The sequence below is a fragment of the Bos taurus genome, chromosome 2, assembly GCF_002263795.3.
Source record: "Bos taurus isolate L1 Dominette 01449 registration number 42190680 breed Hereford chromosome 2, ARS-UCD2.0, whole genome shotgun sequence".
In the NCBI taxonomy this organism is placed as follows: domain Eukaryota; kingdom Metazoa; phylum Chordata; class Mammalia; order Artiodactyla; family Bovidae; genus Bos; species Bos taurus.
The window spans coordinates 35,030,509-35,055,662 of record NC_037329.1 but is presented as its reverse complement, the minus strand read 5'-3'; the positions used below and the strand labels follow the sequence as shown (position 1 = coordinate 35,055,662).

Below are 25,154 nucleotides of genomic sequence, written 5' to 3'. Positions count from 1 at the left end.
GAAGCGACTTAGCAGCAGGCATAAACTGCTGGGGAGTTCTGATTGACCCACTGTATTCACCAGACATTGTACCTTCAGATTTCCATTTGTTTTAGTCTTTACAAAATTCTCTTAATGGAAAAACTTCAGTTCCTTGGAAGACTGTAAAAGGCACCTGGAACAGTTCTTTGCTTAAAAAGATAAAAAGTCTTGGGAAGATAGAATTATGAAGTTGTCTGAAAAATGGCAAAAGGTAGTGGAACAAAGCGGTGAATACCTTGTTCAGCATGATGAAATGAAAATTTGTCTTTTACTTAAAAACTGAAGGAGATTTTTGGCCTACCTAGTACTTAATAGTACATTCTGGAGATTGGCGCCTTGTGTATATTGATACGTGTATATATAGGTGCCTCCTTTTCTTTAAATGGTTGTTTGCTATTCTATTTTATGTATGAACCATGATATATTTAACCAGTCCTCTGTCAATACTTTCTTAATTTGTTTTCTGTCTTACTGTTTTCACAAGGATATTTACAACATCATTGGCAGCTTTGAATTTAGGCTTCGCCACTTACCTTGATCACCTTGGACACATTGATTGACTTTGAGCCTTGGCTTCCTCATTTTTACATGGCAGGCACAGTTGTATCCACTTTGTAGGATTATGTGATTATTAGAAGTAATTTATATAAAAGATTCAAGAATGGTATTAGGAGCTCAAATTAGGTGTAGTAGATAATAGCCTTACTGTTACTTACTGTTTTAATAATGAGACCATAACAACTCCAGAGGCTGATGTTTAATGTTAAATTGTGGCAGAACATTCAGAAGGCTTTGCTTAGCTCATTTCAGGTTTGTAAGTACAGACAATCTCTACCTTTTATTCCCTTCTGTGAATTGTACATAGCCATCTGTGGATTACTTTTCATATGCTAATTTAGAACTTTTGTATATCAGCTGGCAGAATTGTACATTTCAAGCTCTTAACGTGGTGCCTTGCCTGTCAGCCAATGGTTAAATTTAAGCAAGATCACAGTCTTAATACAACATTGCCTGTGCTTGAATATTTTATAATATATTTGAATATTGGTGGAAAACAGGAAAATAAAAATGCTGATACTATTTAGAAGCAGCCATAAAATTACATGGATTAGGAAGCATAATTATGAGTTTAGATATAATTTTTTTCTTTAGTATTTTCAGTGATATTGCTTATAAATAAGATCTTTTGAAGTATATTGAAAAAGTAAACTTTTTTGCAGTATGAGTTCTTGATCACAGGTGATTTTTACGTTCTTAGTACACTGGCAGCTATTAATAAGTGTATTTTAAGTTTTTCTTGACTTCACTTTTCATAAAATTTAAGATCTGTTGGTAACACTTTGCACTGTCATAAGAATTGTTTTCTTATTCAAAGTTCTTTACAGAAAAGTTAGATTAATTTTTTAAAGTTAATAATCAAAATGTTAACAGGTATACAAGTATACAGATAAGAACCAATTTCAGGCATGTTCTTTGTCTGTATACTATGAAGGATATGTCCTGGGGGTTTTTTGTTACTGTGTTTAATCTGAGTACCTAAATGGCACGTGTGTGAGTGAAACTCAGTTAAAGGAAAAACAAAGTATTAGCCTTGTTATATCTAAATTTAGTTAGCTTTAGTATTAACATTTATTTCTAAAGCATATATACATATAGTATTTAAATTAGAATTGCTATTTTTTGATAGACACTGGTAATTTAAATATTATAAATTTATCATTAAAACTAGTAGGTGGAATGGTAGCAGCTGTGTGCCAGGAACTGCATATATGCAGTACATGTTTATGCCATTTAATCCTCATAGTAACCAGGACTGTGGGTATCATTTGCCCCATCTCACAAGGGAAAGTGAGCCTGAGTTTTAAACTGTGCAGTGAGGCATAAACCTCATATTTAGTTTTCTAATTCCAAAATAGTTTGGGAGGGAGTTTATCAGATTATTCATAAGCATTATCATCTTCCTTATTTACTGACTTTATAGGAATTACCCGGTGCAAATGGTTATTTTTTGTTCATGGTGAAGGTCTCAGGACTGCCTCTGCATATGATTTTGAGCAGCAAGTAATAATATTTTTAGTATTTGTAATCATTGAAATGATACACTGAATCAAAGGGATTGAACTCTGGGCCAAGAGATTTGGTTCTGAATATACCTGACACGTAGATTGCACAGTTATTTAAATTACCTATGTTTATTTTCCTATGTGTATCTGTTCCTATCTGTAAGTTCTATAGAAGTGTGATTATATCTCTTTGACTGCTTCATTGTTTTAAGGATCAATTAAAAATAAAACAAGGAGAGGATTTTAAAATGTTTTGTAAAGTCATACAGCACTCAGCAAATACTTTAAAATATTGGCTATCTCCAAGCACATAACATTGTGGTGAGTTGTCAAGCCTTGATGAAGCATCCCTAAACTAGATTTGTCTCCTTACACCATAAATTCTCTTAACTTTTGGAGCTGCCTTTGGAACTGCAAATTATGAGATAGGAGATTCGAAACTGCAGAGAGAAAGTGGGGGAAGGGATGTGTGTGTGTGTGTGCGTGTGTGTGTATGTAAACACAGGTGCTATAATTCAGTTAGAATGTAGATATAAGCAGAAACTGATATGTTTTTCTGAAAGAAAAGCTCCTCTTAAAAAGTTGTAATTGGCATCTCTTAATGAATTCTGTTTTTTGACATGATACCTGAATTTGCTGAATAGCTGTGACATCATATTATCTACCCCGTTTGTAGGTCTTTTTTCAGTTTTATGCTTACAAAAGAGTTTTATTTTGTAGCCGCTATATTTAAGAATGATTGTAAGAGAAGGTACTATACTAAGAAGGGCATTAAATAACTTTATCTTTGAGTTATAAAAAGTTAGAAGTATTTATAAGCCTTTTATTTTTGTTTTATTTACTAAGATAATTAGCATACACTAAACAGTACATACTTAAAATATGTAATTTGGTACGTTTTGAGATGTATGCAGACACTTATGAAACCATCATTACAATGATGGTGAACATCCACCAACCACCCCCCCCCCCCAAATTTATTTAAACATTTTGTAATCCCTCTCCTTTTACTCTTCCTCAGAACACCATTCATCTGCTTTTATACATTAGATTTAATTTTCTAGACTGTTAAACAAGTGGAATTATAGAGTAGATACTCTTTTTGATCTGGTTTTCATTACCATAAGTATTCTGAGATTCTTCTCTGAGTGGTTATCAGTAGCTTGTTCTCCTTTATTACTAAGTAGTAGTATTTCGTTGGCTAGACATACCACACTTTATCTATTCACCTATTCATAAGTATTTTCGTGTTTTCTGAATTGGGGCTGTTACAAATAAAACTGCTACGAACATTCTGTCAGTCAGTCAGTTCAGTTCAGTCGCTCAGTCGTGTCCAACTCTTTTCGACCCCATGAATTGCAGCACACCAGGCCTCCCTGTCCATCACCAACTCCGGAGTTCACTCAGACTCATGTCTGTCGAGTCGGTGATGCCATCCAGCCATCTCATCCTCTGTTGTCCCCTTCTCCTCCTGCCCTCAATCTCTCCCAGCATCAGAGTCTTTTCCAATGAGTCAACTCTTCACATGAGGTGGCCAAAGTATTGGAGTTTCACCTTTAGCATCAGTCTTTCCAGTGAACACCCAGGACTTACCTCCTTTAGGATGGACTGGTTGGATCTCCTGGCAGTCCAAGGGGCTCTCAAGAGTCTTCTCCAGCACCACAGTTCAAAAGCATCAATTCTTTGATGCTCAGCTTTCTTCACAGTCCAACTCTCACATCCACACATGACCACAGGAAAAACCATAGCCTTGACTAGACGGACCTTTGTTGGCAAAGTAATGTCTCTGTTTTTGAATATGCTATCTAGGTTGGTCATAACTTTCCTTCCAGGGAGTAGGTGAAATTTCATGGCTGCAGTCACCATCTGCAGTGATTTTCAGTTCAGTTCAGTCACTCAGTCGTGTCCAACTCTTTTCGACCCCATGAATTGCAGCACACCAGGCCTCCCTGTCCATCACCAACTCCCAGAATTCACTCAGACTCACGTCCATCGAGTCAGTGATGCCATCCAGCCATCTCATCCTCTGTCGTCCCCTTCTCCTCCTGCCCCCAATCCCTCTCAGCATCAGAGTCTTTTCCAGTGAGTCAACTCTTCACATGAGGTGGCCAAAGTACTGGACTTTCAGCTTTAGCATCATTCCTTCCAAAGAAATCCCAGGGCTGATCTCCTTCAGAATGGACTGGTTGGATCTCCTTGCAGTCCAAGGGACTCTCAAGAGTCTTCTCCCACACCACAGTTCAAAAGCATCAATTCTTCGGCGCTCAGCCTTCTTCTCAGTCCAACTCTCACATCCATACATGACCACAGGAAAAACCATAGCCTTGACTGCTGCTGCTGCTAAGTCACTTCAGTCGTGTCCGACTCTGTGCGACCCCATAGACGGCAGCCCACCAGGCTTCCCCATCCCTGGGATTCTCCAGGCAAGAACACTGGAGTGGGTTGCCATTTCCTTCTCCAATGCATGAAAGTGAAAAGTGAAAGTGAAGTCGCTCAGTCGTGTCCGACTCTTAGTGACCCCATGGACTGCAGCCTACCAGTTTCCTCCGTCCATGGGATTTTCCAGGCAAGAGTACTGGAGTGGGGTGCCATTGCCTTCTCCGTAGCCTTGACTAGACGGACCTTTGTTGGCAAAGTAATGTCTCTGCTTTTGAATATGCTATCTAGGTTGGTCATAACTTTCCTTCCAAGGAGTAAACGTCTTTTAATTTCATGGCTGCAGTCACCATCTGCAGTGATTTTGGAGCCCCAAAAAATAAAGTCTGACACTGTTTCCACTATTTTGCCATCTATTTCCCATGAAGTGATGGAACCGGATGCCATGATCTTCGTTTTCTGAATGTTGAGCTTTAAGCCAACTTTTTCACTCTCCACTTTCACTTTCATCAAGAGGCTTTGTAGTTCCTCTTCACTTTCTGCCATAAGGGTGGTGTCATCTGCGTATCTAAGGTTATTGATATTTCTCCCGGCAGTCTTGATTCCAGCTTGTGTTTCTTCCAGCCCAGTGTTTCTCATGATGTACTCTGCAGAGAAGTTAAATAAGCAGGGTGACAATATACAGCCTTGACGTACCACTTTCCCTATTTGGAACCAATCAGTTGTTCCATGTCCAGTTCTAACTGTTGCTTCCTGACCTGCATATAGGTTTCTCAAGATGCAGGTCAGGTGGTCTGGTATTCCCATCTCTTGAAGAATTTTCCACAGTGTACATCTTTCATTTCTCTTGGATAAATACCTAGATGTGGAATGGCCAGATTATATGGTAAGTGTGTGTTTAACTTACTGAAAACTGCCACACTTTTCAAAAATGATTTACTGTTTTCCATTCCCATTAAAGTGTGAGAATTCCAGTCACTTCACATCCTTGCAAACATTTGGTATGTGTCTTTTTCATTTTAACCATTCCAAAAGGTGGTAGTATCCGGTTATACTTTTAGTTTGTGTTTTCTTAATGATTAATGATATTGAACATTTTTTCATGTGCTAATTTGCCATTTATATATCTTTTTTAGTGAGGTCTTTATTCAGGTTTGCTACCCAGTTTTTACTGGGCTATTAATGAATTTTGTGAGTTCTTTATATATTCCTTTATAAGTCCTTTATAAAATGTGTGATTTGCAGATATTTTCTCCCAATCTTTGGCTTATTTTTTTACTCTGTTAGTGTTTTTCAAAGAGCAGAGTTCTTAACTTTGGAGTCTATAAAATTTTTCTGTTATAAATCGTACTTTGGTGTGATATCTAAGACATTTATGCCAGTTTAAGGTCACAAAGATATCCTCTTATCTTTTCTTCAAGAAGGTTTATAGTTTAACATTTTACATTTAGTTCTGTGATCCATTTTGAATTAATTTTTGTATATGATGCAAAATATGGATCATGTTCAGTTTTTAAAACAACTTTGCGTGTGAATATCCAATTGTTTGTAGCATCAATTGTTGATTATTTTTTCTCTGCCTTTGCATTGTACTGTTATTGGAAATCAGTTCTCCCTATATGTGTGGTCCTATATCTGGAATCTCCATTCTATTCCATTATATTTAATTTTTTAAGCCAGTATTGCACAGTCTTGAATACTGGAACTCTGTAACACATGTTGAAATCAGGTTGTATTAGTCCTCCAGATTTTTTTTTAAACAGCCATTGTTAAATGTTGTTATTGGCCATACTAGGGCCTTTTATATCTTCACATATGCTTAAAAATTAAGTATGTCAATTTCAATAAATAAAAATCTGCTGGGGTTTTGACTGATGGTGTATCAGATCTATACATCAATTTGGGGAGTATTGACATCTTAACCATATTGAGTCCTCCAACCATGAACACAGGTTATCTCTCTATTTTTTTAGATCTTTTTAATTTTTCTCAGTAATTTTTTGTAGTTTTCAGTGTGCAGAATTTTTATATCCTGTCATGTTTATGTCCAAGTATTTCATATCTTTGATACTATTATAAGCAGTATTTTTATTTCATTGATTTTCTTGTCTATAAAAAAGGCAGTTTTACTTTTTCCTTTCCAATCTGGATGCCTTTTATTTCTTTCCTTATTGGACTGACTGTAAATGTCAGTAAAATGTTGAATAGAAGTGGTAAAAGTAGACATTCCTGTCTTGTTCCTGATCTTAGGGGGAAAACATTTATTATTTCACCATCAAGTGTGGTATTAGCTGTATGTTTTAAATAGATGTTCTTTATCAGATTACAGAAGTTTTCTACTTACTATTTTTACTTTCTACCGAGTTTTCATCAGAAATGGATGTTGGATATTTTTAAAATTCATATTCTGCATCTTTTGAGATGATCATATTGACTCATTATTGATATATAATGTTTTCTTTTAGCTCTTGCAATGTTCTGTAATCTGAAATTGTTTGATAGCATCCCAGCTTTCTTTTGATTGCTATTAATGTGGTATATCTTTTCCTGTCTTTTTCCTGTTAATATATTCGGGTCTTCATTCAACCTACTTGAAGTACCTTTCTTGTAAGCAGTATATAGGTAGGTCTTGTTTGTTTTTAATCCACTCTGATAATCTTGGCTTTTTAAACTGAGGTTTTAAGATTATTTGCATTTAATGCAATTATTTATATAATTAAGTTTCAGTCTGTTGTTGTTCACCCAGTTGTGTCTGACTCTTTGCAACCCCATGGACTGCAGCACGCCAGGCTTCCCTGTCCTTCACTTCTTCCTAGAGTTCCATTGAGTCAGTGATGCCCTCCAACAATCTCATCCTGTGTTGCCCCCTTTTCCTCCTGCCTTCAGTCTTTCCTAGCATTAGGATCTTTTCCAGCGAGTCAGCTCTTTGTATCAGGTGGCCAAAGTATTGGAGCCTCAGCTTCAGCATCAGTCCTTCCAGTGAATATTCAGAGTTGATTTCCTTTAGGATTGACTGGTTTGATCGATTGCAGTCCAAGGGACTCTCAAGAGTCTATCCAACACCACAGTTCAAAAGCATCAATTCTTTGGTACTCAGCCTTCCTTATGATCCAACTCTCAAATCTGTACAATGACCACTGCAGAATCCATAAATTTGACTATACAGACTTTGTCAGCACAGTGATGTGTCTGCTTTTTGATATGTTTTCTAGTTTTGTCATAGCTTTTTTTCCAAGGAGCAAGTGTCTTTTAATTCATGGCTGCAGTATCTGTCCACAGTGATTTTGGAGCCCAAGAAAATAAAGTTTCAGTCTATTATATTACTATTTCATAGTATTTTTCTCATTTGTTCTTTTGTTGTTTTTTCCTTTTTCTGCCTCCTTCAAGTCATATTATATTACCTCACTTATAACAAATGAATGTTAAAATAATATATTTTGTATCTTATGGTGGCATGTTGGGCTTCCCAGGTGGCTCAGTGGTAAAGAATCTGCATGCCAGTTCAGGAGACTCAGGTTTGATCCTTGGATTGGGGACATCCCCTGGTGTAGGAAATGGCAACCCACTCTACTGTTCCTGCCTAGGAAATTCCATGGACAGAGGAGGTTGGTGGGCTTCAGTCCATGGGGTGGCAAAGAGTTGGATGTGACTTAGTGACTGAGCATGCACTGGTATATTGCTGTTATAATTTTTAGTCTTACTTGTTATAAAGTCTGTAGTTTATTTTTACTATTTTTGATTGAGTAGTCTTTTACTGTACTAAAATATTTGTTAACAAAATTTGCCCATTTAACGATTCTTCAGTGTGCATTTCAGATATTAGGTACATTCACACTGTTGTGCACTTAACACCACCATTCTATTCCAAAACTTTTTCATCTTCCCATGCAGAAACATACAGAAAAAGAGGGCTTCCCTGGTGACTCAGACAGTAAAGAATCTGCCTGCAATGTGGGATCCCCTGGAGCAGGAAATGGCAACCCACTCCAGTATTTTTGCTTGGAGAATTCCATGGGCAGACAGTACAGTCCATGGGGTTGCAAAGAGTTGGACACGACTGAGCAACTGACACATACACATACATACAGAAACTCTGTACCTCTTACTAAGCGATAATTCATCGTTCCCTTCTCTTCCAACCCCTGACAACCACCATTTTACTTTCTGTTTCTACTCTCAGTGCCTCGTGTAAGTGGAATCAGACAAAGGTCTGTCTAGTCGAGGCTATGGTTTTTCCAGTGTTCATGTTATGGATGTGAGAGTTGGACCATAAAGAAAGCTGAGCGCCAAAGAATTGGTGCTTGTAAACTGTGGTGTTGGGGAAGACTCTTGAGAGTCCCTTGGACTGCAAGGAGATCCAACCAGTTCATCCTAAAGGAAATCAGTCCTGGATGTTCATTGGAAGGTCTTATGTTGAAGCTGAAACTCCAATGCTTTGGCCACCTCACGCTAAGAGCTGACTCATTGGAAAAGACCCTGATGCTGGGAAAGATTGGGGGCAGGAGGACATGGGGACACAGAGGATGAGATGGTTGGATTGCATCACCGACTCAATGGACATGAGTTTGGGTGGGCTCTGGGAGTTGGTGATGGACAGGGAGGCCTGGCGTGCTGTGGTTCATGGGGTCGCAAAGAGTCGGACATGACTGAGCGACTGAACTGAACTGAATTGATACAGTATTTGCCCTTTTGTGACTGGCTTGTTTTGTTTAGCCTAATATCTTCAGGGTTCATTCATGTTGTACCGTGTGTCAGAATTTCCTTCCTTTTTAGGCTGAATAATATTCCGTGTACAATATACCACGTTTTGTTTATTTATCTGATGTTGGATGTTTGGGTTGTTTCAACCTTTTGACTATTGTGAATAATGCTGCTGTGGACATTGGTGTACAAATACCTGTTCTAATCAATGAGTTTAATTATTTTGGGTATATACCCAGAAGTGGAATTGCTGGATTAGTTAATTAATTATTTCTGTTTTTAAGTTTTTGAGGAACTGCTGTGCTATTTTTCACAGCAGTGTATTTTAAAGAGATTTAAATAATAAGAAAAAGAATCATATGTTTACATATATCCTTTTAGTTTTCTGTGTTCTGTCTTTTGTGTGGATGTATATTTTATCTGGTATTTTTTGTTTGCCTGAAGGACATCATATGTTTTGTAATGCAGGTCTGCTGCCCACTAACAACAACAAAAAAAGGGACTATTTTTCTTTTAATATTGAGCTGTTAAAGTTCTTTACATATTGTGGACAGAAGCCTCCTTATATGATTTGCAAATATTTTCTTCCAGTCTATAGGTTCTCTTTTCACTTTTTAAAATTTAATTTCTTTATTTTAATTGGGGGCTAATTACTTTACAATATGGTGGTCGTTTTTGGCATACATTGACATGGATCAGCCACAGCTGCACATGTGTCCCCCAATCCTGAAGCCACCTTCCTCTGCACCCCATCCCTCTGGGTTGTTCCAGAGCACTGGCTTTCAGTGCTCTGCTTCGTGCATCAAACTTGCACTGGTCATCTGTTTTACATATGGGAATATACATGTTTCAGTGCTTGTCTCGCAAATCATCCTGCCCTTGCCTTCTCCCACAGAGTCCAAAAGTCTGTTCTTTACATCTGCGTCTCTTTTGCTGTCTTGCATATAGGGTTGTCGTTACCATCTTTCTAAATTCCATATATATGTGTTAGTATACTGTATTGATGTTTCTCTTTGTGACTTACTTTACTCTGTATGATAGGCTCCAGTTTCATCCACCTCATTAGAATTGATTCAAATGCATTCTTTTTTATACCTGAGTAATGTTCCATTGTGTGTGTACCACAACTTACTTACCTATTCATCTGCCGGTGGATATCTAGGTTGCTTCCATGTTCTAGCTATTGTAAACAGTGCTGCGATGAACATTGGGGTACATATGTGTCTTTCAATTCTGGTTTCCTTGGTGGTATGCCCAGCAGTGGGATTGCTGGGTCATATGGCAGTTCTGTTTCCAGTTTTTAAAGGAATCTCTACACTGTTCTCCATAGTGACTGTACTAGTTTGCATTCCCACCAACAGTGTAAGAGGGTTCCCTTTTCTCTGCACCCTCTCCAGCATTTATTGTTTGTAGACTTTGATGGCAGCCATTCTGACCTGCATGAGATGATACTTCTTTGTGGTTTTGATTTGCATTTCTCTGATAATGAGTGATGCTGAGCATCTTTTCATGTGTCTGTTATCCATCTGTATGTCTTCCTTGGAGAAATGCCTGTTTAGTTCTTTGGCCTGCTTTTTGATTGGGTCGTTTATTTTTCTGGTATTGAGAGCTGCATGAGCTGCTTGTATATTTTGGAGATTAATTCTTTGTCAGTTGTTTCATTTGCTATTATTTTCTCCCAGTCTTATGGCTAGCTTTTCACCTTACTTATAGTTTCCTTCTTTGTGCAAAAGCTTTTAAATCTAATTAGGTCCCATTTGTTTATTTTTGTTTTTATTTCTGTTACTCTGGAAGGTGGGTCCTAGAGGATCTTGCAGTGATTTATGTCAGAGAGAGTTCTGCCTATGTTTTCCTATAAGAGTTCTATAGTTTCTGGTCTTTTCACTTTCTTAATGATGATCAGTCTTCTTTTATGACCTGTGCTTTTCCCCCTTTGGCTGCACTGTGTGGCATGCGAGATCTTAGTTCTCAGACCAGGGATCTAACATGTGACCCTTACAGTGGAAGCCAGGCAAGTCCTATGACTTGTGCTTTGATGTTGTATTGAAAAATCATTGTTTAGCCAGAGTTCATGAAGATTTCGGAGAAGGCAATGGCACCCCACTCCAGTATACTTGCCTGGAAAATCCCATGGATGGAGGAGCCTCGTGGGCTGCAGTCCATGGGGTCGCTAGGAGTCTGACACGACTGAGCGACTTCACTTTCTCTTTTCACTTTCATGCATTGGAGAAGGAAATGGCAACCCACTCCAGTGTTCTTGCCTGGAGAATCCCACGGACGGGGAAGCCTGGTGTGCTGCCATCTCGGGGATCACACAGAGTCGGACACGACAAAGTGACTTTGCATAGCATAGCATAGCATGAAGATTTACTCCTCTACTTTCTTCTAAGAGCTTTATGATTTTAACTCTTACATTTAGTTCTGTGATCCACTTTGTGCATGATGTGAGGTGGGGATGATGTCTAGTTGTCTCAACACCATCTTTTGAAAAGACTTTCCCTGTTGAATTGTCTTGGCTCCTTTATCAAAGATTTATTAATCATAAATGTTAGAATTTATTTCTGAACTTTCAAATCTGTTTCATTGTCTTTGTATCTCTCCTTATTCTGCAATACTTTAAAGATTTTTCTTATCGCTTATTTTTAGTTATGATGGGTAGTGATGTAGGTTTCTTCATATTTCTTGTGCTTAATGTTTTGCTGAGCTTCCCATATCTGTAGGTTTATTATTTTCACCAAGTTTCAACAAAGTTTGAAATTTTAAAAAAATATTTTTTCTGTTCTACCACCTTTTCCACCCTTTCAAAAATCATAGTGACATGTATATTTTTGTTTTTGTAGTAGTCCTGTTGTTTTTGATGGCTATGTTAATTTTATTTCCAATTCTTTGGTTTCATTTCCTATTGCTGTGTCTTCAAATTCACTCATTTTTTTCCCCCTGTACAATGTCTGATCTTCCATTAATCCTATCCAATGTATTTTTCATCTTACAGCTTTTTTTTCACTTTTTGACCATCTGTGGACACCCTAAAGATAAAGCTCCCCTGAGTGTCTCTAGATTCATGCATACTTTATCCTGTTGCCACTGATGAATTGTGGCATTCATTAGAAGAAGTTTGATTTGGGTCATTTTTATGTCTTTCATGTCTCTACTTTTTGACAGTTATAATAAGATTTTAATATCCTTGTCTATTAATTTTTACCATCTTTGTTTATTCTAGATTGGTTTTAATTAATTGATTTATCTCCTAATTGTGCATGCCTGGTCATTTTTTTAACTAGGGCCTGACATTGTGAGTTTTGCCTTGTATGTTGGCTGTTTTTTATTCTTATGAAATATTCTTGATATTTGTTATGGGATGCAGTTAAATTCTTTGGAACCTGTTTGAGTCTTTCTAGTTTTGCTTTTATAACTTGTTAGGTGAGACTGGAGTAGTGCTTAGTCTTAGACTCGTTTTTTTCCACTATTGAGGCAAGGCCTTTCTGTCTATAATCAATGCCTTGTGCATTCTAACGTTTTTCTGTTTGGCCGATGGGACTAAGCCTTGTCACCAGTGCTGTGTGAGGGGTGGGTCCTCCTCTCTCTGGTCTTTTTGGTGCTCTTTCCCGCCCTCATGCAGTGTCCTCATACAATTGAACTGATCAGTACTCAGTTGATTATTCAAGGAGGAGCCTCAGAAGATCCCAAGGTTTTTTTTCTCTTTGCGGCTATTTTCTCTCTGGTACCCTTTGACGATGACTCTTGCTGCTTTGGTCTCCCAGTAATCTCAGCTCTTAACATCTCAGTTGAGAGAGTTCAGTAGACTGCCTGGTTTCCTTCCCCCTGCACTGCAGCTTGGAAACTCTCAAAGCAACAAACTAGGGTAGTAGCAGGGTTTACCTCCTTTGTTTTCCAAGTTCTCAGAGGTCACTGTCTTTTGTTGCCTGATCAACAATGTCTTACAAGCTTTTCTTTTATATAGTTTTGTCTATTTTTTGTTTCTGTTGGGAATGTAAATATAGTCCTTTATTACTCTCTCTTGAATGTAAACAGATGCCTCTTTTATTTACTTTTTAATAAGATAAATGGTGTGGGACTGGAGATTCTGGAGGGGATTCTCCTTTCTATTGGAACTTTAAAGAGATCAGCATTAGAATTGTACTTAGATTTTAAGAAAATATGCTGACAGTGAATAATAATTGAAATCAAATTAACAGAAAGTGCTGTTCTTTTTTAGCTTTCAGAGGTACTAAATAAACAAGATAGGTTATTGCTTTATTAACACATAAAATTAAATGTGTAGGGCAGAATTTCTTAAATATGATAGCAAGAATACTAAAGGGACAGTGATAAATTTACATTGAAACATAAAATTTGTTTCCCTTTATGATATGATAAAATAAGTAGATAATATTAAGTAGTTAATATTTGTGGAACACTTAGATGTGCCAGGCACTGTTCTAAATATTTTAAATATATTAACTCATTCAGTCTTTTCAGCGATTATATGAAGTTGGATTATTGTTACAATCTTCATTTTTTTTTTTCAGATAAAACTGAGGCATGAAGAAATGTAAAAAGCAAAGTGGTGAGCCACAGATTGGGAAAGATATATATATCTAACATATAATGGACAAAACACTAGTCATGAATATATGTATTTCGTTTCTATAAATCAGTAAGAAAGCGATGTTTTTAAATGGGCAAAAGATAGGAATATTAGAAGAAGGAAACCATTTGTGTAAGCTAGAAGTAGTGTACAGCCATCTTGTGCGTTTTGGTAAAATCTAGTAATGGTAAAGATTTGCTAACCCTGCATTCTGAGAGATCTTTTCCTAATTATATTTCCTAGGGAAGGTGTCCCATGTGGGTGCAAGGACATTCACAACAGTATTGTTTATAACCCCTTGGTACTCCTTTCTTAAAGGTCTGGGTCGTAAATATTTTAAGACTTGTGGACCAAATGGTTTCTGTTGCAACCACTCAATTTCATCCTGCCGTTGTAGTGTTAAAGCAGCCATACATAATACAAAATGAATGTGCCTGGCTGTATTCCAACAAAACTTCATTTTCAAAAACAGTCAGCTGGCTCTCCCACAGGCCCCAGTTTGCTGATATGTAGTTTATAATATCAAAAAAATTGAAAACAACCTAATTGTCCATCAGGAGGAAAATATATAACTTTGCTTAACAGTGGGGCTTTTGTAAAGTCGGTGATCTTCTCATATCTGCATGATTAATCCATATTAACATACTAGAGGAAAAAGGCAAGTAGAGGAATAAATATGTTCTAAGTTTTAATATATAATTTTAAAACATGGAAATACTACAATATATTATCTATATCTGCTTACATAGTGAAAGTATGAGGAAATGCATGATAATCACCAAAAATTAGAATAATGGCTACAACAGGGGTCATGGAGAGGGTGCAGTCAGTCAGGAGGATGATGCAGAAGCTTCAGCCTAACTTTCAGTGATGTTTTATTTCATAAGCTGTTTAGTGAGTGTACCACAGTCTTTTGTGACTCCTCAATAAGTTTTAAAGGAAACTAACAGTGGTTAGATAAAAGCATTAGTTGTTTGCTGTGTGGATAGTCGCCACTTTGCTCTCATTCCCTCTCAGCTGCTCACCTGACTGCCTCACTGGCCTCTCTTGCCAGGGAGGCAACTTTCTACTCTTAGGCCTAAGGCGGATTTAATTCCCTAAATAGTAATAAGCCTTGTGTCCAGTCTGCTGCCTCATTGGTTTCCTATCTCAGTTTCTTTGTCTCTTTCTAAGTAGGTTCTGTTGTTCAGTTGCTAGGTCATGTCCAACTCTTTCGACCCTGTGACCTGCAACAAGCCAGGCTTCCCTGTCTTTCACTATCTCTCGGAGTTTGCTCAAATTCATGTCCATTGAGTTGTTAGCTTCCTTTTCTCTAGCCTCTTATTTATTCGGCCTTGTGGATATACTTCTCCCGAGAGAAGGGATCTACAATTCTTAATGGAGACCACACAAGCATAGGATTGCCTTTGGCATTTTCATGTCTGCTTGGCTCACAGAGGCATCAGAACGCCTTTCTTGGCATGTTTGTGGGTGAGATAGTGATCAAAAAAATAAAAACCGAAACTGCACTTATTTATAAAGAGATTGAGAAGTTATTTATTGAGCATCTTTGTGTGTGTGTGCAGGATCCTGTTTCTCTAGTGTGGAATTCTCTCAGTTACGATAGTAGCCTTTTCTATTAGGTAGTCTGTCAACGAGCAATGGTAGTATGCAGAGTACTGACCCAGTGCTGCACAAAGTTACGAGCAAGCGAATCCCAAGCCCTTATACAGTGTTTTACTTAATGGGGACTCAACACGACGAGAAGAGTGTGTCGCAGGGAAAATCTAGTGGCACTAGGGAGTGTGGCTCTGGGTATGCTTGGTGAGTCCAGTGTCAGCAGCGGAGCCCACCAGCAGGGTCGTGTGCACAATGTGCTCAGAACTGTATTTTCTTATCTAAAGTAAAACGCGCATTTGTTATTTAATGAATGATTATTTTAACATTTAGAGAGAGAAGATATTTCAAAGTAGATGCTGATTTCCAATAAGAATAAAAATATGATTTGTGTATCATTAAGATATAAATTTCATGTGCTTTTTTTTTTCCCTATAAGAGGAAACTTAGTGACCTTTTGGCAAGAACACTTTATTACTTAATTGAAGACAAAGAGGTAACAGTTCATTTTGAAAAAGCTGTTGGTGTGTGTAATAATATAAAGTTGCCTCTGGCTTAAGCTACACAGAACAAGTGAAATGGGGGAGAGAGTTAGAATATGGACTTAGAACAGAAACTACTTGTTACTTGGGAATAGGGTTGTCGTAGTTCACAAAGAAAAATACTGGATGCCCAGTTAAGTTTGAATTTCAGGTAAACAATAAATATTTTAAAAATGTAAGTATGTCCCAAATATTGTATGGGATGTACATAAAAGTATTCATTTATCTAAATTCAGACTTAACTAATAGTTTATTTTGCAGCCCTACTTGAGGATGAACTTCAGTGGTCTATACTCAGAAGAAAACTAGTCCCACTGAGACTAAAATGTTAGGATGCTTAATTTTCAGTGAATAACTGATTGCTGTAATGGCTTTTGGTAGTCTTATATTGTTGCTCTTTGGGCAGGGTGTAACCCGCCATGTAGATAGGCTACATATAGTGTTACTATAGCTGTATTGATTTGAATTTCCACTTTGTATAGTAATATCAGGTCTTGATTAAACAAGGTAATAGGAAGGAAAGAAGATCTCAGATAATTTCTAATAAGAATAAAAGCAAAATTAGTTAAAGGGGAGATATAGATGGATTTTATGTTCATGTAATGTTTATAGTTATCACCAGAGTGCTATTATGTGGGTGGTAAGAGGCATTCAGATTCTGGAGATTCGGGATGTGGCCTGAGGTTTATTTACTTGTATAATTGTCCTGTCTCCTACCTCCATTTTAAAGACTAGCACAGCATGGAATTGGTTCATCATATATCTAGCTCCTGTCATAGTTCCTAGCACACAGTTTTCCCAAGTCCTTTTTTTTTTCCTCTCCTATTCACTCCAAGTTTTTTGAAATCCCTCTCCTCTGTATGTATGGTGCTTTTTCTTATATATCATTCCTTGGTCTTTCTCTTCTTTCATTAGATGAGATAAATAACATATTTGAAAAAATATAAAGCAGGATATACCCAAACAGGCAAGGTTATTAGTATTCTGTGTTAACACCTCTAGAGCCTGGCTCTTATGACTGCTTAGTGGCTCTAACAGCTGATCACAGTAGCATCCATTTAACCCTCAGCTCCTCTGATCAGTAATCCAACTAATCACAGTCTTGAACTGTGTCTTCTCTTCCAGGGGTACCCATTGCTTGGATATCACACAATCAGCTTTTTATAAATACTTACAGAAAAAAAAAATATTTTGAGAACTTGATATGTTAAATAGAAATAGCCCTTGGCCTCAAGATTGAGTCAGATAGAATATTTGTGCAAATACCATAAACCAAAGAGATACTACATATTACTTACTGTATGACAGCATTTTGTATGGAAAGCACATCATCTTCTCTATTGTCTTAACAACTGTGTCTTTTAAGCATGTCAGAGAACTCCAGACTGATTTGTATTCTGAAGTGCTGAACATTTTTCATAAAAGGCTAAAGTGTGGATAAGAAAAGGCACTTCTTTTAAAAATGGTCTTTGAAAAAAGTCACATCTTCAGTAAAATACTCATTGAAATGGAAGCAGTATTAACTCATGTTTGGCTGCTTAAGAATCCATTTGTTGTTCAGTTGCTGAGTTGTGTCTGACTCTGAGACACTGTGGACTGCAGCATGCCAGGGTTCCCTGTCCTTCACCATCTCCTGGAGTTTTCTCAGACTCATGTCCATTGAGTCATTGATACCATCCAACCATTTCATCCTCTGTCTCGCCCTTCTCTTGTTCTCAGATCTTTCCCCGCATCAGTGTATTTTCCAATGAGTTGGCTCTTCATATCGGGTAGCCAAAGTATTGGAGCTTCACCTTCGGCATCAGTCTTTTTCAATGAATATTCAGGGTTGATTTCCTTTAGGATTGACTGGTTTGATCTTCAGCCCATTTTATTTAAAAAATTTTTTTTGAATGGTAGTGTGCAGGATAATGGCTTTTTTTGTGTCTCTATGCCTTTAAATGTGTTATTTTCTTTGCTTGGGATGCCTTTCCTTGCCACTCCTCTCCTTTTTGTTTTGCTTGGATAAGTTCTACATATTTTTCAGTTCTTAGCATAAGGGAAGATTGTATCAAGTACATAACTCTGACTTCTGTGTCCACTATATATGCTTGTGTGGTGCTTTTATAGTTTTTCTTGCTTGCCTTCTGGTTTGTAAACATATTCAGGGCATCCGTGCGTGCGTGCTAAGTCACTTCAGTTGAGTCCCACTCTTTGTGACCCTGTGGACTGTAGCCCACCAAGCTATTCTGTCCATGGGATTCTCCAGGCAAGAATACTGGAATGGGTTACCATGCCCTTCTCCAGGGGATATTCTTGACCCAGGGATTGAACTTGCATTGTTCTCTGACTTCTGTATCCACAATATATGCTTTTGTGGTGCTTTTATAGTTTTTCTTGCCTGCCTTCTGGTTTGTAAACCTTTTAAGGGCAGGGGCCTGTTTACCTTTGTATAACCAGTACATGGCATTGGGCTCTCAGGTCTGTGGTGGTTGAGTAAATAAATAAAACATGCACTCTTTGTATGTGTGTATAACATTCCATACATGACTTTGCATACTATAGAAGATGAGCAGCTACTTAATTATGGATGCTTCCCAAAACAACCAGTTTGTTTGTGGCTGACTGTATTTTACATGTTTTGTAATTTAAATACATAAATAGTTGAACAGTACAAAAGGAAAAAGGGCCATCAGCGCCTATAAAAGCTTTAAAGTCAATTGTAGGGTCTGTTTTGAAACAGTTCTAATACCTTAATGCTCTGTTGTAGGACTTTTGAGATTCTCCTTGATTCTGGGACCCTATGTCCAATTATAAAAGATAGCATGTTTTAGCCACTCCTAAACATTTGAAGTTATAGCTTCTGAGATCATGCCATAAAAGGAATTTTGGCTTTTTGGCAACCAGTCATCAGGATATGCTTTGACAGCACACCCTATCAAAATAATGAAACTTAATTACAAAGGTGTTTAACTCATACATGTTTCAAAACATTTTCATAATAAGGATTCTTATATGGATATTGTGGAAATTAAAAGCTTAACTAAGCAGTCCTCTATGAATTATGCTTCTTTATAACAGAGGTAGTTAAGCATTGTACTTGTTCCTTCTTCATTGCTATGGGTCAGAGTGAAAGTCACCCAGAATGGGAGACAGTTGGTCCCTGTTCTAATAAGACGAATTTCATAAATGGTTAAAGTGGTTGGTGCTTATGGCATATTTTACACACACAGGTTTTTAAGTAGGTGAAAACTGTTTCAAAGTGAGTATCAGGAGTGGTCTTAAAGAGAAAGAAATGTCACAGTTCGGCGTTATTCACTAGGCCACCAGTCCCTGTGTTACTTATCAGGTGTCTTTATAAACAAGTAATGGTGTTACCTCCCCTTTTCCCTGACTGCTACCTTGCCTCACCCCACTGCCTGTTCCCCACTGAAATTTTTGTATTCTCAAAATGTTGACTCCAGGATAGTTCCTTAGGTTTGCTATATTGGATGAGCTCAGTAGACCTAAGGGAAAATGTCAGTTTCCAGAGAGGCAGGAACTGAGTGTGTCAATGATGAAAAGACTTGAAAGAAGAAGATGAATGATAAAAGAGAGGAAAAGAATAAATATTAGGGTATAGGAATATAGCGTGTATAATTCTCATTTTTTGACATCTTCAAACCATTACATTGCCTACTATTATCTCAACCCTTGCTGATCAAGTTTTTAGTTAAGTGTATTGTTGGTTAGAGTTACTTGAGAGCTCCACTGTACAACAGTAGATGAAATTACGTCTCTGTTGTCATGCTGGTAATTTTTTATTGATTTATCACGAGTCATAGTTTTAGGCATTATAGATTTACTAATGTTTAGTTCTTACTCTGATAATATTTTTATTAAGGAAAATACCTCCAAGATTATTCAGTGGTGAAAAATGTAGCATATGTGTGTTAATTTTTTAATCATAATATTTAGAATATTATTTATGTAATTGAGTGTTAAATGGCTATAATGCTTATTATATGGGAATATTAGTATTTATACATATGGCATTTCAAAAGCAATGCATCATTGTTTTAAAATTCCTATTCTTATTCTTCTTTCCTTCTTTTTGTCTTTTTTTTTTTTTTAAGAATTAATGTGCCATCTGGAAACCTCTGAGATCATGCCATAAAAGGAGTTTTGGCTTTTTGGCAACCAGTCATCAGGATATGCTTTGACTCTGCACCTTATCAGAATAATGAAACTTAATTAGAAAGGTGTTTAACTTATATATGTTTCAAAACATTTTCATAATGGAGATTCTTATATGAACATTGTGGAAATTAAAAAAATTATTACTACTGTGTCCCAAGGTTAAGATACTTAAGTTATCATTATGAGTTAGCCCATGTATCTTAAACAGAATTGTAAATCAGAGCCCTATATGACTAAATGGTTCTGAGCTAATTTTAAACACTATATCCTGTATCTTTTTTCAGTGTTAAAATAAGCAAATATGTTTAGTTTATATGTTTTTCAGAGAGGAGCGTTGCAATATTACAATGCAATTAACTTGCTCTGTTCTTCTCTTCTGAATAATGTAGACATTGGAACTGTCAGCCAAAGGACCTTTTTTTGGACCATTTTTTTTTAAATTCTAAAAAGTAACAAGTTTTTAAAATTAATTGAGAGAAAACAGCTGAAAGCATGCATTGAAAGGGTTAAGTCGACATGAAAGAATTCATTTCCACTTTAATGACCTAGCCTTGCTGGGTTAGGACGATGGGGAACATGCTTCTGACTTGTACTCCTCTTGCCAATTAACACCTCCTATAACAGGTTGCCTCAGCTAGTCATTGAAGCTCAGGCAGTAGAAATAGTTTACATGCAGCTTGTTTTTCACACTAGTTGTTTAATACTCACAAAATTAAAGTATTAAAAGGTTGTTTCTTACCTTGCTCGGTAAGAGATAAACAGTACAGTGGTAGTTATTTGTATATGTTTGAATTTTCTTCTTTTCTGTTCAGGTACCCCCTGCCTAGGGGTTTTTAACTGAGGAAACTGAAGATGGTGGTTTCATCAAATTTTTAAATTTTTGACGGAATTTGTGAAGGGCTGTATTGCAATGCCAGAAATTAAGATTTATTTCCTGTCAGCTATGTAATATATGTTTAGGTTTTATTTTATTTTTTAGAATAGTCACCTTCATTTGTTAATAAAATGTTTTTTTGTGTTGAAAAACATTTTAGCAGACCTAAAAGATAATTCTATAATGCAGGACCAAATATACTCTTTAAAATAGCCATTATAAAAATAAATAAATCCATGTAATATTTTAATCCTAGAACAACTTTTAAATAAGTCTAGAAATGTTTTATGTCATTGCCCAAGGTAACTTATATTTTTAGATTTTTTTGGACTGTTGCAATTCAGTGATGTTACTTATTTTACATTTCTTTTTAAGTGACACTTTGGTTCATGTTTAATCAGCAGGTATTTTAATAACATTATAGAATTGGCTAAATAATTGATACCAGTTCACACTAAGAGAAAGGTGGAGTAATATAACTAATAGTGTTAACAAATTTGTTAAAAGGCCTGAGTAGGTAACACTTTGAGGTGTTAGTTTTTATCCTGTTATAATGGTAAATGCCTTTTTTTTTTTTTTTTTTTTAAGCACTTAGTCAACAAGGGCTGCCCAAGTAAAAGTCATGGCTTTCTATGCTGGATCAGATTTTAACCTTCTAATGAGGGCAGGTGGTTAAGTCCCACAAAAACAACTTATATCTCTTTTAATTTAACCACATTTACAATTTGTGGACCTGGATGACAGTTTGTTTTACTAAATGTACCAGATCAAAACAGATCAAAATGTAACAGATTAAAACTCAGTTGTACAGAGTTTGATGCCCTTGTGGAGTTCCTGATAGGTGTTATATCACTGGTCAGGTAGATCTTCATGAATGTATAAAAGGTCAGTCACACTACTTGTGCCTGTGGCTTACCTGTTTTACCTTGCAATTCTGTTAGATAGCTGACTTATACTCTTAGTAAGTTTAAAGGTATGAATTTACCCTACCTCATTCTAAACAAACTTAATTTTAAAAAGTCATGTGGGATGAGGAGGAAAATGGGAGAGAGGTTCAGGAGGGAGGGGACATGGGTGTACCTATGGCTGATTCTTGTTGATGTATGACAGAAAACCACAAAATTCTGTAAAGCAAATGTCCTTCAATTAAAAAAATGAAGTGGCAAAAAAAAGAGTCAGGCTTACTTAAAGTGATTTTAACTTTGTGCCTGTAGGATTTGAGTATTATGGACTTATACAGCAAAAGCAATTATTTCAATTTCTTATTTGTATGAGTGAAAGTGAAAGTCACTCAGTCATGTCTGACTCTTTGCAACCCCATGGACTATACTGTCCATAGAATTCTCCAGGCCAGAATATTGCAACGGGTAGCCTTTTCCTTCTCCAGGGGATCTTCCCATCCCAGGGTTTGAACCTCGGTCTTCCGCATTGCAGGTCGATTCTTTAAACCAGCTGAGCCACAAGGGAAGCCCTGTTTGTAAGAGGGGTATGTGCATTTTAGTTCCATGTCTTTTTATAGTAGTATGTAACTAAATCATTCTCCAGTTTTTTTCCAATTTTCAAATTGTTAGCATCCATTTAAGTTTTAACAATAGACTATAAGGTTGTAGAATATTCGGATATTTCTTATTTTGCTTATCTTTTGTGAGTTATGTATGTATTTATTGTGTGAAGTACAGACCAATTTAGTTTTTTTTTTCTTTTGCTTAATACCACTTTAGTTATTAAAATGTCTTTAGTAATTCTAATAGTTGTTTTTTAAAGCACCTTGGAGTTTGTCATATCATATTCAATCTTTAAAAAATAAAGACTTTCTGAACTTGTTTATTATGGTGGTTAGAGAGTTGTACCCCACTCCAGTACTCTTGCCTGGAAAATCCCATGGATGGAGGAGGAGCCTGGTAGGCTGCAGTCCATGGGATCGCTAAAAGTCAGAAAGCGACTTCACTTTCACTTTTCACTTTCTTGCATTGGAGAAGGAAATGGCAACCCACTCCAGTGTTCTTGCCTGGAGAATCCCAGGGATGGGGGAGCCTGATGGGTTGCCGTCTATGGGGTCGCACAAAGTTGGACACGACTGAAGTGACTTAGCAGTAGCAGCAGAGTTGTTATAAGGTCAACAGAGTTAACTTAAATAGTTCACATACCATCTAAGTTGGGAGTTTTAGAGCTATGCTGTTGATTAAGCACGAGAAAGAAACATTTTCTTCATTGTTTATTTTTGTAATAATAATATCCTAAGCAAATTGTTGAAATTCAAAAAATATTGGGGCCAAGATTTTCGTTTGATTTATATCATTGTATCATTTATATCATTTAACATTTTTTTTACTTTAGCCAGCATTTTGCCTAGTTCTTTATAAACATAATAAATTCTCAGTAAAGTGAAAGATAATTGAAGTAATTTAAATTCTGTACATTTATTCAGATATTTTTCATCCTTTGAATGGAAGATACATAATTTGTCATTATATGCAGTCACTATGATGTTCATTTTAGTTGAACGTAAACATAGCCTAACAGGTGATTTAAATCTAACATTAAAGTTTGTATCAGTTTCTAATTGTAAAATCTTTTGTTTCTGACTAAAGTCATAGGGTTGTAAATTTGAGACAGGAGGATAGGGGTAAAGGGACTTGGAAACTTTCTGTGGTTGAGGAATGAAAACCATCCTATGTCTCTTTTCCTGGATGGCACTTCCCAATCCTGAAAGTCCCTCTTTGCCCATTACCACTTCATGTATATTTCTCCTCTTTGAATCCCTTGACTCACACGGTTTTTTCCCTTCAGTTGTTTAACACTTGAAATAGAGCTATACCTGGATATCTCTTATTTGCTTAGGGTGTAGCCATCTAGCACCTCAAGTATCTTGACAACTTACTTGATATCTCTACTAAAAAATTGAAGTCCTATTTTATTGAGTATATTTACTTCTTTAAAATATATTAAAGTAATACTCAAGTAATTTTGTATGCTTATATACACACACATACACACACACACACAGCCATGATTTAATCATTTGAATAAGGTGATATTTTATGAACTGTGCTTGTTTTATTATTTTTCTACCATTTGTGTAAGGGTTAGTTGCTCATTCGCATCTGGTTCTTTGCAACCCAATAGACTGTAGCCCACCAGGCTCCTCTGCCCATGGAGTTTTCCAGGCAGGAATACAGGAGTGGGTTGCCATTTCCTTCTACAGGGTTCTTGATCCAGGGCTTGAACCTGGGTCTCTTGCATTGCAGGCAGATTCATTACCATCTGAGCCACCAGGGAAGCTTTGATTAAAAAAACAGCCCTAAATGTTATATGTGACTTATTTCTTACAACATGTTTTAATAAAAAGGCATATTTTTGTTTTCATGGTAGTGTACATACTGTTTTATAAGTAAATTCAGTAGTGCCTTTTGCTCTGCTAAGCCCCCTGTGTCTATCTAGATTTCAGTAAATAAAGGGAAGCCCAGAGATGTTCCGTGTTCTCAGTGGGCATACTAACTTTCAGGTGGAAAGGACATCTATTTATTCTCAAGACTTATTTCTGTTTTCTTTAATAGGAAATGGCTCCAGGTGGCAGAGGATTCTAAAATTGTAAACAAAGGAAAAGAACTAAGCCTCCAGAATAAGTAGATTTGGCCATCTGAAAATGGGATGGTATGCTATAGTGGAAAGAGCACATTGCTAGAAGTCAAAAATTGTATTTTATTTCTGATAGTCTGTGCCAATGTGTGTTTAATCTGCCTTTCCAACTACAATATAAGCTTCTTGAAGCTTTAGTGCTAGACCCATGGTAAATACTTAAATGTTATTTGGAACCTGAGCTTGATCTCTGCCTCACATTTGAGAAAATGATAAATTGTTTCACAGCCTGAAAAGGAAAGTCCAGATTTTCTCTGAGAGGACCATGTGGACCATGGAATGAATTGGAAAAATTCAGGTTAAACGAAGATAAACAGATTTTTTTCCACTCCAGGATTTTTCTTAGACATGAATTTGAGGGGTAGAGTGGATATTCATGATATCCTAGACTTACTTAACTAGAAATGAACTGGTATTTTCTTGAAACTCTTTTCCCAAAAATGAATTTTAAAATATATCTCTGTCATACTGCAGAATAACAAAAGAATTGATAAAACTTGGTGATGTATTGACTATAAGGACCGAAGGAGAGTCAGTGAAAATTTTGCCTAGGTTTCTAGTTTGAGACTTAAGATTCAAATAAGTTGGGAAGGTTA

At 36.7% G+C, this 25,154-nt stretch overlaps 1 protein-coding gene across 2 annotated transcripts in view; it reads left to right on the top strand.

Moving 5' to 3' along the window:
* The window catches only part of PSMD14 (proteasome 26S subunit, non-ATPase 14), a 109,954-nt gene that overhangs the window by 27,027 nt on the left and 57,773 nt on the right, over positions 1-25,154 (top strand). Inside the window, exon 4 of one of the 2 annotated variants that reach the window (XM_010802008.4) lies at positions 13,691-13,728. The exons of the other annotated variant lie outside the window; for it this stretch is intronic. The gene's annotated coding sequence lies outside the window, so the exon portion shown is untranslated. The remainder of the gene's footprint in view (positions 1-13,690; positions 13,729-25,154) is intronic. 2 annotated transcript variants of the gene reach the window in all.